Genomic DNA, 18,747 nt, shown 5'->3' with positions numbered 1-18,747 from the left:
TGGGAAATACGAAGAAAATGTTCAAATGGGAAGGGGCAACGAGGGAGGGGGGATGGGAGAAAAGAAGAAAGGGGAAGGAAAAAAAGGAATAAAAGGATAAAAATGGAAATAAGAGCTTATATAAATAATGAGAAGAGAGGCTGAAGGGAGGGGAGGGCCCTGGGAAAAAAGAATCAAGATATATTATGTAGGGCCGGAGATTTAGCTCAGCGGTTCGGTGGCCTGCCTCGCAAGTGCAAGCACCCGAGTTCAATACCCGGCACAAAAAAAAAAAAAAAAAAAAAAAAAAAAAAAAAAAAAAAAAAAAAAAAAAAAAAAAAAAAAAAAAAAAAAAAAAAAAAAAAAAAAAAAAAAAAAAAAAAAAAAAAAAAAAAAAAAAAAAAAAAAAAAAAAAAAAAAAAAAAAAAAAAAAAAAAAAAAAAAAAAAAAAAAAAAAAAAAAAAAAAAAAAAAAAAAAAAAAAAAAAAAAAAAAAAAAAAAAAAAAAAAAAAAAAAAAAAATTATGTACAGGTACAAATTCCCTGTGGTGAACGTCATCACTATATACAACTAAAACGAACCAAGAAAATTGAGAAACAAAATCTACAAAATAGTTTCCTTATTAAAAGTCATTATTTGGCTTTTTTCAATAAAAAAAGGAAGCGTGAGTCCCAGAGTAGTCTCATGGATTCAGGAAGACCATATTTATCAAGATGGGGGTTCATCTTACTCAACTCGTTAGAGACTCGTTCTATGGGACCCTTTGTTTTGTTTTCTCAGAAATCTTCTATTAATCCGCACAGGTTTCTGCCTGTAATAAAATAAACACAACAAAAACAATAAAAGAATGTTCATGGTTTCTATCATAGGCTTTTCAAATTGGCCATTTGTAGGGTGGTCCCAAACCAGCAAGGTAGATAGGGATGGTCAACCAGTGGGAAAGGCAGGCTCAGACCCTGTGTTTAATGCTAATGATATGAGCAAATTATTTTTTCCTATTTGTATTAGACTTTTAATTTAATAATGCTATAATTGGACTTTTTTTTAACTGAGGGTCGAACTCAGGACCTTGTGCTTGCAAGGCAGGTGGTGGAATAACTGAGCTAAATCCCCAGTCCTATAATTGGACATTTTATCAGATATGAAAATAATGTTTATTATATTAAAAAAGAACTACAAATATTAACAGTATTAACATTTTTATGCAGGTGTTTCAGCCCTTTTCTGTGTGTATCATAAAGTAAAAATAAAGCAAATGTATATATTCTGTTTATAATCTGCTTTTTATAATTAGCAGTATTGTAACATAAAAAGTCCTTCCATTTTGATATGTATTCCAGGCTCATCATTTTACTTTTCATAGAACACAGTACTGTATTGCATAGTTAAATATTATTTAAGCAAACTCTTCTTCTTGGACAAAGAATGCATATGTCATTTCTTTTAATAAAAATAAATTTTCAAGGTCAAGATGGGGACACAGATAAATTTTTATATACGTTGAAAAATGGCTTTCCAGAAAACATAAGTAGCATCAGTCTCCTAAATCTTTCCCAATCTGACCAGGGGGAATCATATTTTATTGTAGCAAATACTTTACTCATATCCTAAATTTAAGGGTTTCCAGAGGTATATTTTTATATTAAGTAAAATAATGAGTGTTCAATAATGGATTCCTTTTGTGTGTTCACATCAAATAATCCTCTCTGTTCAGATAACTAGTAACTAAAAGATACCACCATTAGGTGTAATTTACTCTGGATTCTCTGGAATATTAAAAATTATTAAGAATATGGTATCACTCTCAGTTTCTTTCTGCCTCTCTCTACACAACTCTTTAGTTTTCTCTGAGTCCCTCTTTCCATGCCTACTTCTTATATATGATTCTACCCCTGCAGATGTACATACAGCTCCTCTAGTCTCTCTCAGTACTAGTCTTGCCCCTGGTTCATTACACCTTTGTCTATCTGAGACCTGGACAAGTCCTCCTTTCCCTCAGCTTGCAACCTTCTTCCCTACCCAGGAGTTTCTCAAGACTCTGGTCAATTTTACTTCATGTGGGAAGACTTTCCTGACTTTCTAGATTGCCACATATGCATTTTAACTCCCTCTACGCTGCCACAGTGTGGAAAGCGTGGTTGTTTGGCCATTTACCCACTTCTTACAGGCAAATTTTACTTTTCTATCTCTGTTTCCTTAAGGTCTAAGAACCTGACATAAAGTGATCAGTAGTGCTGTTGAATAAATCCATAAATAATATGAGGAAGTATTTACTAGTTCCCTTCCCCTCAAATTAGACAAAGCTGAAGCCAAACAACTAAAACCGAACAAAACAACAGAAACTTTGGGTGATAATATTTCAAATGATAGTATTATTTACTAGTGAAATACATTTCCTTAATGAAATAGCTTCATTTCCAATGCAGAACACAAATGAAGAACATATTTTCAGAGAGTAAAAAAGAAAAATTTCTTGTTATAATACCCCACAACTTAAGTCAAAGGGAAAACCATTTTTTTCCCTCTTTAAAAACACCAACTATTATTTAAAATTCTCTTCCCATCACTCAAAGAAAGAGACAGCTGTTAATTCTGAGTTAGGTTTTTGCTTATCTGACCAACAGGGTCAGGATAATAAATTCACTCCACCCCTAGGGAATAATGAAATGCTTCATGGATTTATGACTTCACTAGGGGAAAAAACTAGAGAAGAAAACTTTCCGGATTCAGTTAGTTTTCAAATGTAGCACAATACTCAAGATAACAGGAAGATTACATATAGGTCAACCAAACGGGAGGGGGAAAAGTCAGAAACAGCATTTCCACTGCAGGAGAGGAAACGATTCATTTTTCAAAGATCTCCTAAAAAGAACCTTTTCTCTCCTCATTCCTGGAAATAGGACTTATATGTTCCCTGGTGGCCAGTTGTCCCCCCACCCTGTTCCTGGCATCGCCTGTTCCATTTGGGGCGGTGATGTTTGTGCTGCTTCTGCTAACCTGGCTGAAAACAGCCAAAGCTTCCCCAGGCTGTCACCACCAAACCTTCCTTGATTGCAGGACTGGTGACAGGACAACGTCAAAGGTCCTCTGGGAATGCGGGAATGAAGGCAGCTGGGGAAGGTGGGACACAAACACTACGGACAAGGAGCCAGGGCTCGGAAATGCATGAGGTTCTGCTCTGCAGAGACCTTATGAAGGCAGAAATATTCAGTTTGCACTGCGCATTATAAAACAAAGCCAAAAGAAGTGAAGCTATCAATTACACTGTCTTGTTTGATGGGAAGACTGTTTTACCAAATATTTATCGCCCAGAACTCACACTTAAATAAGACTGGTGCATCCTAGTTTTCTTCTGAAATGAGTGTAAAACTATTTTTCCTTTCCACTCTCTCCTCTTGCTCTGTGGTCTTCAGAAAAAATGCTATGTCTCAGAGGGTCAGAGCATACTTTCCTTTTTGTTTACTTCATCTTAAAAATATTGGGCATGTCTGATTCCAAATTACAGTCGCCCTTAAAGGAGATTATATGTAAGATACAAAGAGATTATATGTAAAATACAAACGTTACATAGCACAGCTAGAAAACATATCTGAAGTTCTTAAAATTGTGCGTGGCACATCACTGCAATATACCAAGTGTTACTTTTGTTCCCCTTCTCCATCAGAGAAAATCAATTACATATGTTATGTGTTCACTGAACACAAAATAAGGTAGAATAAAATGAAGGGATTTTGTTTTTCTAGAATCATTCTTAAGTTTTGCCTTTTTGGAATACACTATAATGTGCACATAATCTTGTGGAACTCTCAACAACACAGAAACAAAGTCTTGATACATGTCTATAAACCGGAAGATTGGTAACCTGATCCAGAGGAGGTGATTTGAAAATAATACCAGAAATTCTGTCACCAGCGAGCAAGACCTTTTAATGCAAGTCTCAGAATTCTCATCCTTGGTAGGCTTGAGTGTAGGTGTACTGTAGTTTTGCCTCAGTTGGTCTGAAATCCAAGCACATGACAACATTTTGCTTCTTTTACAAGATTTCCTGGAGCTTGTACTCCCTTCATGATCTTGGCAAAAATTTTTCTGCTAAAATAACACAGAATCCTCACCAAAACGGTGTGTTGCTGAAATGCCAGAGCACTGCTACTGTGGGCAGAACCTGCGAGTGACAGTCCTCACCTCCTACCTGGCCAGCTTTCTCTTCCCACAGTTCCTTAAAGTTTTCTTGGAAGAAATGTTATTTTTTCCCAAGATAAAAATAGTATTTCTAGTTCTAGAAATCCCTGACTCTTTCTTACCTTCCAATTTTAAGCAAGCTGTGTATATGACCTGGTTCAAAACTAAACTAGAAATTCTCATGGAATGTGCTAGACAAATTAAAAACCCTGAATGTAACGTTCCCATCTTCAGTATTAAAATAAAAATACCCCCATGTTAATGTTAGCTAAATGCTTTTATTCTCTGAACTCCATAAGTGAAAGATGATCCTGCTCATTTGCCAAACATCATCCTCTTGTTAAAAATAGTTGGGTTTTTCTTTCCTTTTTAATATCATCAGTCACCATCTAAACTCCTAACTAACATTTAGATTATTCAGGGTCATCTTGTATACAAGGACACTGAATTCATTCTTTTCCCAACAATATACAACTGCCTTCTTTGAGCCACGTGCTGCTCTTCATTGTTAGGAATGTAGCCATAGAATGACCTGCCTCAATTTCTGCAGCATTTGTCCTTCAGTGAGAGGAAATACACAATAAATACATAAATATATAAGAAACGAACTCCGAGATCAAAATAAAGTAGAGGGAGAGCACCAAAAGCCATGGAACAGTAGTTACTGCTCTAGAGAGGGCCAAGGAAACCTCCGCGATGTGTTAGGCATGAGCAGGTTCCTAGTGGGACTAAGGAAAGAGAACACGTGGGGTGTGGAAGAGCTCACCAAGAAAATCTTGCAGCAGAAGCACATGCTCAAATGCATGAAAAGCAAGGAGTCAGTCCATGTGGGTAGGGCAATTCAGCCACGATGATGCATTTGAATATAATATGGCGAGATGGAAGCCAGTAGAGAGTTTAGAGACCAAGAGTGACATCATGTGATTTATATTCTAAACAATCATTCCACATGGAGTGTGGAGAAGAGAATCCAGCAGAAGAGAGTCAGAATAGAAAACAGCAGATAAGGAAAACTTCTTAGGGAGGTAGCCAAGGAAGGGATGAAAAGTGGTCAGATTCAGGATATATTTCAATGTTTATGTCATATCCCACTAGATGTGGCTTATGAAAGAAAGAGAACTCCAGGCTGATTCCAAGGATCTTAATTTCAACAATTAGACATAACAGGTGCTATTTACGAGGAAGTGGAAAAAGTTGGATTTGCAGAGAGAAGAATCCAAAGCTCAGGCTTGAATGTGTTACACTGGAGTTGCTATGAGAGATCAAGGTTGAACGTGTGAGAATGGTGCTAGAATTAAGCTGAAAAAGTTAATCAAAGGGCATCATTTGACTACATATGCACCATAATCCAACCAACCGTGCTGGCCAGCTATTGCTGCAATAATGCCACATAGCACGTGACCCCAAAACTAGGTTTCCTGCACCAAGAAACAATTTTCAAGGTTGATACATTTGTGGGTTGGCTGGATTGACTCAACTTCAGGCTACAGTGTGGCCAAGTTAGCTTTAAAGTTACAGTCAGATTAGCCCTGTCCTACATATCCCATTATAGGATCTAAAAGGTATAAACACAAAATACTATCAGTGTTCAAATTTCAAAAAGAAAACAGTATACAATAAAAAAATGCTACCAATCACCCTCAAAATACTCCCTCTCCACCCCCCTCTCTCCACACACTTATCCCATTGTTTTTGCCACTTTCTGAAGCAGGTCTGGAAGTCGTCTTTAGTGAGTGTCATTAAACTCTCGTGGCTGCCTCACTGTCCTCAATCAATTCAAAACATTGACATTTTATGGTCATTTTGACTTTGGGAAAGAGACAAAAGTCACACAGTACCAGGTCCAGTGAATAAGGTGAATGAGATGTTTTTATTTGAAAGAAATTGCCATAAATTATTTGAATTGATTCAAGATTTCAAGGAAGTCAAAAAAAGATACTCACAAAAGCGAACTTTCAGAATTGCTTCAGAAGGTGGCAAGACCTACAGTACAAGTGTGTTGGCAGTGAGATGGGGGAGGATTCTGATGTGGATTAATGGCATGTGTTTTTTACTGTATTCTATTTTTTAATTTAAACATATACTGTCTTTTTTGACCACACATCCTGTGCTAACAGGGCACCAGACAGCTGGAATGTGCTCTTCTCACAGTGCTCACACAAACTGGAGATAGCCAAGTAGAATGCACAATGCTTCCAGGGCTTGCTGTCAACCTCTGATCATTGTCACTTCCACTCAGTCCCCTCCAGCCAACCCAAATGACTTGGTAAAGCTCAAGATCAGGGATGTGAGTGGCACATACTGTTGCCTTAGTTGCAGGTGTAGCTCACTACAAAAGATTTCTCAGATCCTCTCATCTTTCAATTCAATAAATTTCTTCAAGCATCTACTTTTTTTTTTTTTTTTTTTTTTTTTTGGTACCAGGGATAGGACTCAGGAACTTGCACTTGTGAGACAGGCAGCAGAACCACTGAGCTAAATCCCTACCCCACAAGCATCTACTTTTAAAAACCATTTCACAAATAAATAAGTCACACATGTGTAAATAGCGAACAGTTTCTCTGGTGTGAATCAACTATAATGGTACATAAGATCCTAATGAGATAACTGAAATTGTGAAATAGGAAGAAAAGGGCTAAGGTGTAGGGTAAGTGGGAAGGGTGGGGGAAAGGAAATAAGGGAAAAGAAAAAATATGAGAAAAGGAAAAAATGGAAATGAAGTGTTTGTAAAAGGGGAGGGGAGGAGGGGGCGAAGGGAGGGCAGGGACAAGGGGAAAAAATGAGAACCAAGACCTGTCATGTAAAGGTGCAAGATCCCAATGATGAACGTAACTGTACTGTATCCCTAAGATGTACCAATATACTCAATTTTAAAAATTAAAATAAATAAAATAAAAATAAAAATCATTTCACAAATGTGTTTGAGGTACATGGGCTTGGAGATTTCCCTACCAACAGGAAAAATGTTACTGTTTTCTAATAACTTGATACACATCATATTTAAGTGCCAGTTCTTTAGAAAATGTTTACCGGTGCTTCTCAGCCTGTCCATGGGAAACAATGATTTTTATTGTTTCAATGAGACATAAACCTATAACTTTATAAATTGCCAAGGCTGAACTTTTTGAAAAAATAAAAGAGATACAAAATTCAGCCTCATGTTTTCAGAAAAGTACTTGGCCACATGGTTATAAATGTTTCTAAACACTCTCAATTTCTGTAATTATCTTACTAAAAATAATAAATGAAATAACATCAGCTCATGCCCTGTACTTAAAGAAGCATTGTTGTAGGTGATTCAACAAAAACCAGATCCCCTTTACCCCAAAACCTTAGTGCCACTGAGTAAAATATTGTTCTGAACAAAAAACTAAATTGCTAAAGATTTGTAATTTAATTTAACTTGTACCCAAATTTACCTAACAATTTATTAATTCAATTTGCCAGGCATTTTTTGGGCCCCAGGATTCAATAATTCAGCTATTAAGTTAAAAAAAGAAAGAAAAGGGCCACGTCAAATAGCCATATGCTGCTTTATGATTTTTACTGTTTGTCTTGATTCTTATAGCAATGCTTTTCAGAGTTTTTGTCCCTGCTGTACACACACAAATTACCAAAATCTCCCCGGCCACATCCTGAGGCTACCTTAATTGACTGTTATCAAGCTGTGCTTTTTAAATGTTCCAGCATTTGATCTTTTTAAAATGTCCTGAGACTTAACTGATGTCAAACTGGCTGGTCTAATTTCCTGCTATGTCTTTAGATCTGTTTTTAAAAATAATTGGATGTTGAATTAAGAGATTTTCTTTCTTTCTCAAAAAAAAAAAATGAGTACTAAATTTAGTTAAGTTCTGATCCAAATAAATAAATATATCTATTTTGTCCTATTAATTTCCTATGCTTGGACTTGCTGTCTCTGAAGTCACACACTACCAACTAAAACTAAATGGGGTTTACAGAGGCCTAGAAGAGCAGCACTTTTTAGACTTTAAAGTATCTGGATGTCCTGGATACCAAGTCTGTGAATGGGATGTGATAAACATTGACTGGACAAAGAGTAGCATCCAGAATTCCTACAGGTGTTGAAAGGAAGATCAAAGAATGGTGAGATCACTCATGATGCTGAAAACCAGGACCTGCTTCCAGAAACATTCTCAAAACAAGGGGGACCATGGACAGCAAATGCTCAAAGCCAGAAACCCACCTTCTGTCCCTCTACTCCATGGAGAAGCATTCAAGACTTGAGACTAGTCTCCCGGTTACTCCTTGGTTTGTTTTCCTGATTAAAAATGGGTTAAATTCACAAATATTGAGCCATTCTTATTCTCTCTTGGAAATTCTTCCTGCATGAAAATGAGCATTTTATGATCAACATCTCCAGAACAAGAAATGTTTATCTAGAGCTATCTCTATGTAATGCCAACAAATCAACTGATTATTCAAGAAAAAATAAAATCAGACTATAGTTGAACTAAATTATCACTCGGTTCAGCGTGAAGAACTAATCCTACAGATAACTGAGACACAGTTTTTTGAGGACATTTGTTGCATTTCTTATGTGTTATTCTAGCAGCCTCACAGAGAAAACATTTAATTCACTTTTCTTCTTTCATGGAAACTTACATTGGTAGGAAATCAGGTAATTGCTAAGCAAATTACTAAAAGTCACTTGTATTTTTTAAAGATGTTTAAAATATTTAATCAAAAGGTATATGCAAAAGTGGAACTCACAGCAAAATAATTTTAAATGTTTTGTAAGGTCAAAGTGTCAATGGGCCAGTGATTTAGCTCAGTGCTTCCTCCGCCTGCCTGGCAAGCACAAAGTCCCATGTTCAATCCCCAGTACAAAAAAAAAAAAAAAATGTTAAGCAGTCACATTTGGTTTTCCGTTTTACTTAGACTGATAACTGCAAATACAAACTGCCCTCCTGAGATGATCATACTTGCTCCCAGGGATACAAGGAGATTCCAGAGGCTGGTCACCTGCCACAGCTTGTATTTCTGGCTCCTGGTTCATGAAAGAATGGTGCCCTTCTCACCTTAAATGAACCAGGAAAGCCTGGTTTAACTCTGCTTACTGAGTCTTCATGCTAGTTCCCACAGAAAAATTCAGAACTGGTATACCATGCTTTGAAGTATATCCTCCCATCCAGTTTTGTTGTTTCGCTGTTACAGAGGGGATCAAACTCAGGGCCTTGTGCTTGGAAGACACATCCAGGTTTAAGTATCATGTAAAAAAAAAAAAGGGAGTCCACATTTACAATATAAACAATAACCAGTTTAGTGTAATGGAACTATATATTAATTTGCGTATTTATATAAGTTGAGATTTCTACTCATAGAGTACATTTGTGAAAGCAGTGATCAATCTCAAAGAAAGAACCTCAATAAATTTGAGAATGTTCCTGTACTCATCTGGTTCAACCTCCGATAGCAAAATGGCACAGACTGGGTAGAGCAAACAATAGCAACTTATTTCTCACAGTTCTGGATGTTAAAGGTCCAAGAAATAAGGGTGGCTAGAGTAGGTTTCTTCTGAGATCTCTCCCTGGTTTGTAGATGATCGCCCCTCGTTACGCTCCCCCATGGTGCAGAGAGAATTCTGATCACTCTCCTCCTCCTTTCAGATTAGGACTCCACCTTAATGATGTCTCCAAACACAATTACAGTGGAAGTCAAGGCTGCAGCAAGTGAGTCGGGGGAGGCCACAGATGAGTCCATTACATTTAAATCATAAAAGAAGCGCGTCTAAACAGTGAGTCTGTGATAAGTGATATTAAGAAAACTTTGCTTCACTACCTAATGCTAAGGAGATTAAAATGAAATCACAAGACAGAAGGCAAAGTATTCATCACAACTAAGAGGATTAAGAAATTATGAAGAAAGGGAACAAAATGAGTAACATGAAGAAAATTAAAACACCTAAGCAGAGGAAAAAACCACAACATTTAAGTAAAAAGTAAAACAACATAGAAACGACACAAACAGAAAAGGGACAGCAAAAAAGAAACAGAATAGAGATAGACATATTTATATATTATAAAAAGTTAACATACATCAACTATTTAAGGGTGTTGCTAAGTTTTCATTAGAGAGATGCATAAAAGAGAAAATACAAATATGAGATAAACATGACAAAAGTATAACCTATTCATGAAAAAGCAATAATGAGTAACATTTTGCATCTAATCAGCAATTCAAGGAAACAAAAGCAGGGGAAGGAAAAATGTAGCCGGAGATTCAGCTCAGTGGTCTGCCACCTGCCTCACAACCTCAAGGACCGGAGTTCGATCCCCGGTACCAAAAAAAGTTTTTAAAAAATGTACTCTAAAACAATGCTAGAGACTATGAAAATAGTAAAAGTGTTATGAAAGCTTTGGAAAATACATGTCAAAAGCCTTAAAAATATTTTACATCAGTCAAACCCAGTAATTTAGTCTTAAGAATATACTGCTATTAAGATCATTAAAATTTTATATACTGATGTTCCTCACTTCTGAAGCAGGCACTTTTGGCTTCTTACCTACCCTTCCTGTAATGTTTATTTTTCTGAAGGGGACTACGGGATACCCAGATGTTTTAGTTAAATATTATTCCCAGTGTTTCTGTGAGTTTGTTCCTGAATGACAAGAACATTTCAATTGGTAGGCTGAGTCCAACAGATTACCCTCCACAATGTCAATGGGCCTCATCCAATCCCCTGGAGATCTGAATAGAAGAAGGTTCGCCTTCCTGGAGTAAGAGGGAATTCTCCTGCCTAATAATGTTCAAAAGAGAAAATTAGTTTTTCTCCTCCTTGTGGACTCGAACTGAAAGCAATTGCTTCCTGAATCTCACACCTACATACTTCCAATTAGAACACGACCACTGACTCTTCTGGTTGTCAGGCCTTTGGACCCTGGCTGGAACAAACCTCTCAGTTTTCTAGTGGCTCCTGCTTTCTGACACCCTGAGGATCTTGGGACCATCTGCCCCTGTAAACATGTGAGCCAATTCTTTATAATACAAACGCACATATATGCACACACTGTATACATCCTATTGGTCTCCTACTCTGAAGAACAAGAACCAATTCACCACCATTTCCAATTCATGTTTGCTAACTGCAATTCATTATGCTTTGATGGGGGACAAGGGAGAGGGATGTGCCCAGTGTCAGAGAAGAATAATGTCTGTCCATGGAAATCAGAACAACCTCGTCATTCTCCTCACAGCTGAATCATATGCAGATGTATCACCTGATTCTAGATATAAGAATCTAAGGTGAATTGTGATGGAAGCTCATGAGAAGGATGTTTTTCTCTCCAATAAAAGAGCCATGAAGTAGTCCTTTCTTTCTCCAATTCTACTCTCTTTGGATTGAAGTTTGCCCTGTAATGATGTGCTTGAACCAGTTGCAGCTATCTTGTGATCATGAGGAGAATCTTGTGAGAATCATAGAGTTGATTTAAATCTCAAGCATTATTGAGCAAATAGGCATTAACTTAAGATGTAAATAGCAAATACCCTTATAGATTATCTAATGAGGACTTCTCAATTTTAGATACAAATATCCGAATTTGCATCATTTTTTACTTCTCTTTTAATTTATTTATAATAGGGGAAGATCTGGAGTAATTATCTAAGCCATATGGGAATAGTAAAGCAAACCAGAATATATTACTTCAGTAGAAAATTATCTAGGCATTACAAAAGTTAAATACTAAAACCATGCAACAATATGGCAAAATATATCACAAATAAATCTGTTTATAAGATGTTATCACTTGCTTAAAGATGGTAAAATAGAAGTTAAAAATATATATGCATGTATAATGTTTATTGTAACAATGTAATAACATAGTGTTATGAATTGCACTGTATTACCAAAATACATTTTTAAAACAATCAAATACATACTTTGGTGCTATGAAAACATAATAATAATTGAATCAACTTCACATAGGTTGCTTTTGTGGAGAGATTGAATTGAATCTAAGAACAGAAAAATACATCTACATTTTTTAAATAAGCAAAATTTAAGTAAATATAATTAATGCGAACATTTATTCATTTTAAGTAATATATAAGTATATGCTATTCTTATTTTGTAATTTTATTAAATTGTAACTAAACTAACTACAATGCATATACAAGTTACATAAGCAAAGTTGTACCATTTTAATATAACTATGATGGAAAAAACAGTGATTTCATTTCCTAGAATGAATTCCTTTAAATATAAGCTAATATTTACAAAGTATCATTCAAGAGTGGTACAAGCCTTGTACTTGAAAAGGCACTGAGCTGATTGTTAAAGGATCCGTTTTCCAGCTCCTATTTTGTCATTAACTTTTGTGACTACAGTCATTAAGCCTCCTTTCATTGGACAAAACAGAAAATAACTCAACCTTAAAAGAAATGTACTCCACTACAAAGTTATAAGGGGCTCATGGAAACCCAGGGGCAAGAGAAGAGCTGAAGAAAGACTAAAGGAGAACTTAAAACATTTTCTGAACATGGCACTGTGCACCTTCTTTCTTATCTTCTCCTTCTTCCTTCCTGTGCATTTGTGCTTTTTTTCCCCTCTATTAGCCAGGCTTTCCTCACTTCCTTCAACCACACGGACTAAGCACACTCACTTTTACCTTGCATAGTCAGTGAGGTGGGGGGGGAGAAAGACAATGTACAGTTCACTTCAGTTCATCTGGCTTGCATGCTCATGGATGACCCAAGATACAGGCGTGTGGGATCATGGTCTATAAATGGCTGAACCACTGTGATTGGGAAGGAGATTAGGGAGGAATAATTCCCAAAACTAGAAGCTAAGCAAACATAATCTATACCAATCTAATATGTTACTTTTTCTATCTGAATCTCAGTTTTCTCATGTGAAAAATAGTAAATGGCAAGAAATTGGTATTTACTTTAAAATTTTAAAATATTGATTATCCCCTTAGTCAGTTTCATGTTGCTATAACAAAATCCTTGAGGCTGGGTGAGTTATAAAGAAAAGATGTTTGTTGAGATCTTAGTTTTGAGACCAGAAGTCCAAGATGGGGCAGCCGGATATCACTGGCCTCTAATGAGTGCCTTTGGGCTGCTTTATAACATGACTGAAGGGCCGGGGATTTAGCTCAATGATTCCGCTGCCTGCCTCGCAAGCACAAGGACCAGAGTTTGATCCCTGGTACCAAAAAAAAAAAAAAAAAAAAGCACGTGTATAACATGACTGATAATATCACCAAAAGGGATATGTATTCATGAAAGAAGTCACATGAAAAGAGAACAAGCAAGAGACCAGGGAGGGACTGGGCTGCTTTTTTATAACGATCCACTCTCTTGGAACTAATGTGCTTCTGTGAGATCTAACCCACTCTGCAAGATCAGCATTAATCCCTTCACAGGGCAGTTACTGAATTTTGAGACCTCTCCTCTTAAGGGTCGCATCACAAACTGTTCCACTGGGGGCAAGCTTCTAGCACATGAGCCTTTATAGGATAAACCACATTCATACCTTAGCATACTACATCTATTTTTGGAAATGCTTCATCCTTTAGTCTCTTCTTGGTTGTTTACAGGGCTTTATAAATACTCCAACTAGAACTACAAGAAAAAAATGGTGATTTTGTTCAAAAAGAATATCTCAAAGTCACCTGACCATGGAATAACTTTGAAAGAACATTTATTACCTGATGATACTTTAAGAATTGCTGCATTTACTATTTGTATGCATCTTACATTTCAGATTACAGGTACTATGCTTCTGTAGGAAATATAATTTCTAAGAAAACAATAACTGAACCATAAATCATTTATGTTAATAATTGCTCTCTGTCATGTGCCTGAAGCCTCTGAAAAACAAAATTGCCTGAATAATTGCTCTTCTGAATCTCTGAAACTTAGGATAAACTTTTATTGCCATCAGAGCTCCTAGAACCTTGCTACTTTTTTTTTTAATAGCACCAGTCTCTTATTGTTGGCAAGATTCTAAAGAACCTAGGGATAGATTTTCAGACACAACACCCATAAAGGGATTTCATTAAGGAACTAAATGCACAAGTTAAATCAGGCAGCACTTTCTCAGTACAGAGTGGGTGAAGAATTTTAAACTTTAGAGCGTAAGAGCCTGATGTTAAGTGCAGACTACACAGTTAAATAACAATATAGCTCTTTTCTGTTTAGCTCTTTCACTTGATGTCCATTTTATATTTAAAATGTATATATAGCATTCACGTCTTCAGTGTGTTGTCCTGACGTAGGATGTAGTTTTGCCTTGCACAAGTGGTCAACCAATACATCTTGCTCTTTATTTATTCCTAGGAGGAATCTCCAATCACTAGCTTTATTACAACACTTTATTGAAACTGTGTAACTTTACTTCCAGGTTTCAAATTGTGTTTTATCAGTAAGAATCATTTGTTGTTCCCTAGAAGGTGATATGAAACCTGAGATAATTATAGACTCATAGAACTACAGTACAGTGCACATCTAGAATGACCAGGCCAGTGTTTTACTCTCAAAGCAGACCTATGTCACAACTAAGCCAGTTATTTCCAGCTGCTTTGCCCCAGGGGAAATGATTATACATTTCCAAAATGCAGTTTAAACTCATGTTCAAAATATCTAACCAGTAAGTATGCTTCATCTTCACACTATTGGGAAAAAACAGAAACCCTACATTCTGGTAGGTGGCTTGTTAATCTCCCATGATCTTTTCTTTCTACCAATATTTCTAAGGGCTCCACTGTCCATAATATTAATTCAGCATCTATAGCATTCATACATTCCTTTCTTGAGTAAAACTCGTTCATCTAAAATTTAATTTATTTTCACTTATATATCAATGACCTATCTTTTCTTATAACTACCTCCAATCTATAAGTAATGCTGCTGTTCAGCACAACTGTGACATGTTGGAGCTTGTCAAAACCACTCAGTACTCCTTCAATTATTGTTGTGAATAAAGTCCAAGTTTCTTGGACCACCAACTAAAAGGAATAATAATGTCAGGCTCAAACCTATCTTTCCATTACATATATTTCCAGGACACTTATTCTGAAATTATACCAAGCCAATGATTATAATTGCTGATTTTTAAACATAGTGTATCATGCAGCTTCATCTTTCAATACATCTTTTCAGTACATCTTTCAATTTTCCCGCCATCTTCATTTCCTGAAATCCTTTTTATTCTCCAAGCTCAACGCAAATCTCTGCTCTGACTTCATGATCGCTTCTCTACTTACCTGTCATAAACCTCTTAACAGAAGAATTAGATTTCACATGATCGCCATTTTAAATTCCTTCTTCGCATTATTCATTTAATATTACCACATTCCATGGGAGATAAATTTCATTATTCCCATTTCACAGAGAAAATGCCTGAGAGTCCATCTAAGAAATTTACCCCCAAGTTCACACTGCTAGTAAATAATTGTAACCACACTCAGTGTCAAGCAGAGACAAAACTTGGGTTCTTCCCTTTACATTATGGCAACTCCTTGTACTAAAGCACCAAGCATCTGGTCTAAAATCCCCTTAATTCTTTCCCTTCAAAGGAGCATGTTGTATTGTCTTTTCTAGTTCTATACCTAGAAAAACACCATCAAATACATTGATAAACAAATGTCTCTTTTAAAAGAGCAGTGAATATCTATAAATAATTAAGTGTCTCTGAGAATTCTTCTTTAAGGATGTTTGTCATTCTCATAATCTTTGTGTAGTCTACTTTTGCACATATCTTTTCATAAAATACTTTAAATATTATTCTTTCAGAAGAAATTATACCATGAGAACTCTTACTTTCTATTTTCTATTGGAAAAAATTCAAACTTATAGAAAAGCAGAGCATAGTATAGTGAACCCTATATACTCAATATATTTAGTCATTTTTGACATTTTGCCATACTTGCTTCATGTAGAGAATTGCTGAAGATTATGAAGAAAATAATAGAAAAAAATATTTCTTTCCTATGTTCTTCAGAATGAAATTCTAGGAAAAAAAATCCAATTAGCACATTCTGTAATCACAATATCATTATCACATCTACGATAATTCAAACAATTTCTTAATAGTGACAAACAGTCTGCATTGAATTTCTACTTTCTCAAAACTGATCTAATCAAACCATGGTCCCAGCAAGTACTGCGTCTCGCTTTTCATTTGGTTGTTATATCTCTTCGATTTCTTTTAATCTATAAAATTCTCCTCCCTTCCCCTCCTTTTTCCTGGCACTGATGTGTTGAAGAGGCCAAAATTTCCTTTAGAATGTTTCCCTTTCCACGTATCTAACTGCTTCCTCTTTGAAACTGTGTGTCCCATAAACTACAAATTAGGTTTAAATTCATGATGTAGGCTTCAAGTCTGTGGCAAGAACGCATGAAGACAATGAATAAATCAGCAGGATGGCATAGTAAGAGATCCCAGGCTTTGCTTCCCCACTGTCATCCCTAGAAAGTCCATCAGCAATTATCTACTGACAAAACCATGTATTTACAGACCCCACAATTTGAGGAGACTGAAGCATCCATGTGGATCACAGAACCCAATAAAAGCTCCACTGTAAGAGGTATGAGAGACATGGGCTCACTGCTTTCACGTCATCCCTCCTTATCTAAGTTGGTACAATAGCACACAGAAAGGGTCCCCTCAGTCCATGGTTTCTACTGTGATAAAAGACATCCAGCTTCCCCTGTCACTCAGAGATACTTCCAGTAGTTCACTCCTCTCTTGCTTCATGAGAAAAACTGGGAATGGTAGGGGGAGGGGAGATCGAGCTAGGGTCAGGTAGAAACAAAGAATAAAGGCAGGATTCACCGTGACCAATACAAAGATCTTGATGACAGCTCTACTTTCCTGAGAGTGGTGGCACCAAATTAAAAATACCAGCCAATAGCATAGTTTACACACAAAGCTGGAGCTGGTCAATCCTAAAAACATGGTGGGAAGTTCAATGTGGTTGAGTCCATAGATGACCGGCCTTCATGCCTACTTTCAGATCCTAACCTAAGACCCCACCTTGAAAGGTAAAGGACTACATCTGTATATAGCAACAAAGTTCAGACCTACGTGAACCAAGAGGCCAAATAGTAGCTTAGTTCACCAAGAGTCCATTCTAAGGCATCCCAGGCTAGGAGATGAACCATAATGTATTTTTGTGAGGAAAGAAGTTAGACGTGCCTGATTCAAGAGGGCAGTGATTCAGTTCAGCCTTAGAAGGTACTCCAAGTCCCATCCCTAGGCAAGGAGATACACAGCAGAGTTCAGACCTATGGTGCATAGAGGTTGGACTTGCTTAGCTATAGAGTTCAGTGGCTTAACACAAAATGGCAGTCCATTCTAAGGACCTAGCTTGGCAAAGAAGCAACTCAACTCTGCATGTCCGTGGAATATGGCCTTTGGTGCATTCATCCAGACCAGAAATAACTATCACATAAGAGTTCCAAAGAAGATAAGAGGTGACAGAAAACAGATTTAAAGAAATAATGGTTGAAAACTGCTCAAATCTGAAGAAAGATTTTAAAATTCAGGTAGTCAGCCTAAAAGTCTGAAATCAAAGTCATATAGGCATTCACAAGACACATAATAAACTATCAAAAATCAAATACAAGGCCGGGTGTGGTGGTGCACGCCTGTAATCCCAGCACTTGGGAGGCTGAGGCAGGAGGACTGCTGTGAGTTCAAGTCCAGCCTGGACTACATAGTGAGTTCCAGGTCAGTCTCAACTACATAACGAAACCCTGTCTCAAAAAAAAAAAAAAAAAAAAAAAAACAAAAAAAAAAAAAAAAAAAAAAAAAAAAAAATCAAATACAAAGGTAAATTTATGAAAGCATGGAAATATAAGAATATATCACATATTAGAAAATACTCAAGTAAAATCAGAAATGAATAAAATAAACATTACAACTAATACTATAGAAATAAAAAGGGCCACCAGAGATTACTGTTAGCCCTCTATACCTGGGATTTCCACACCTATGATTTCAAGCAACTTTGAATCAAAAATATATTTTTAGAAATTCTGATTGTATGGAACATGTACAGATGTTGTTTTGTCATTATTCCCTGAATAATATATGTAAAAACATTTGCATAGCATGTTCAATAAATGTAACATGTTGTATTCGGTATTATAAGTAATCTACAGATGATAACGTATATGGTAGAATGTGCATAAGTTACATGTTAAATACTACCCATTTTATGTGAGGGGTTTATAGAAAATCATAGATCAGTAGACTTTAGTACCTTTAATGGATCCTAGAACCAATCTCCCACAAACACTAAAGGGTCATTTTATGAAGGAAAACCACACACCAACAAACTGATAACCTGTAAGAAACAAATAAATTATAAGAAACACTGAAACTAATATTTAATCATGAAGAAAGAGAAAATATGAACCTTATAATAATGAGTAAGGAGACTGATTCGCTAATAATCACCCATTTCAGAAAAGTTCCTAGAGCTGATGGTTTTTCTGCTGAATTCTACCAAATATTTAAATAACTAATAAAAATCATTCTCAAGCTCTTTCAAATCATCAAAGAGGGGGACAACCATAATTACATCAAATGCAACCCTTTTGCTCAGCATTAAAAGCAAT

The 18,747-nt window shown here is 36.2% G+C and overlaps 1 long non-coding RNA gene across 2 annotated transcripts in view; it reads right to left on the bottom strand.

Moving 5' to 3' along the window:
• LOC117283842 overlaps window positions 1-18,747 on the bottom strand; it is an 81,287-nt gene that overhangs the window by 2,804 nt on the left and 59,736 nt on the right. The window contains exons 1-2 of one of the 2 annotated variants that reach the window (XR_004514873.1): window positions 8,363-8,511; window positions 715-790 (exon numbers count right to left, since the gene is read on the bottom strand). This is a non-coding gene — a long non-coding RNA (uncharacterized LOC117283842). Of the gene's footprint in view, window positions 1-714; window positions 791-8,362; window positions 8,512-18,747 lie in introns of those variants that run through there. The other variant, XR_004514874.1, reaches the window with a different exon arrangement.

The sequence above is a fragment of the Fukomys damarensis genome, unplaced genomic scaffold, assembly GCF_012274545.1.
Source record: "Fukomys damarensis isolate Sample0158 unplaced genomic scaffold, DMR_v1.0_HiC HiC_scaffold_31, whole genome shotgun sequence".
NCBI classification, from domain to species: Eukaryota; Metazoa; Chordata; class Mammalia; order Rodentia; family Bathyergidae; genus Fukomys; species Fukomys damarensis.
This window is presented reverse-complemented; position numbering and strand designations above follow the sequence as displayed.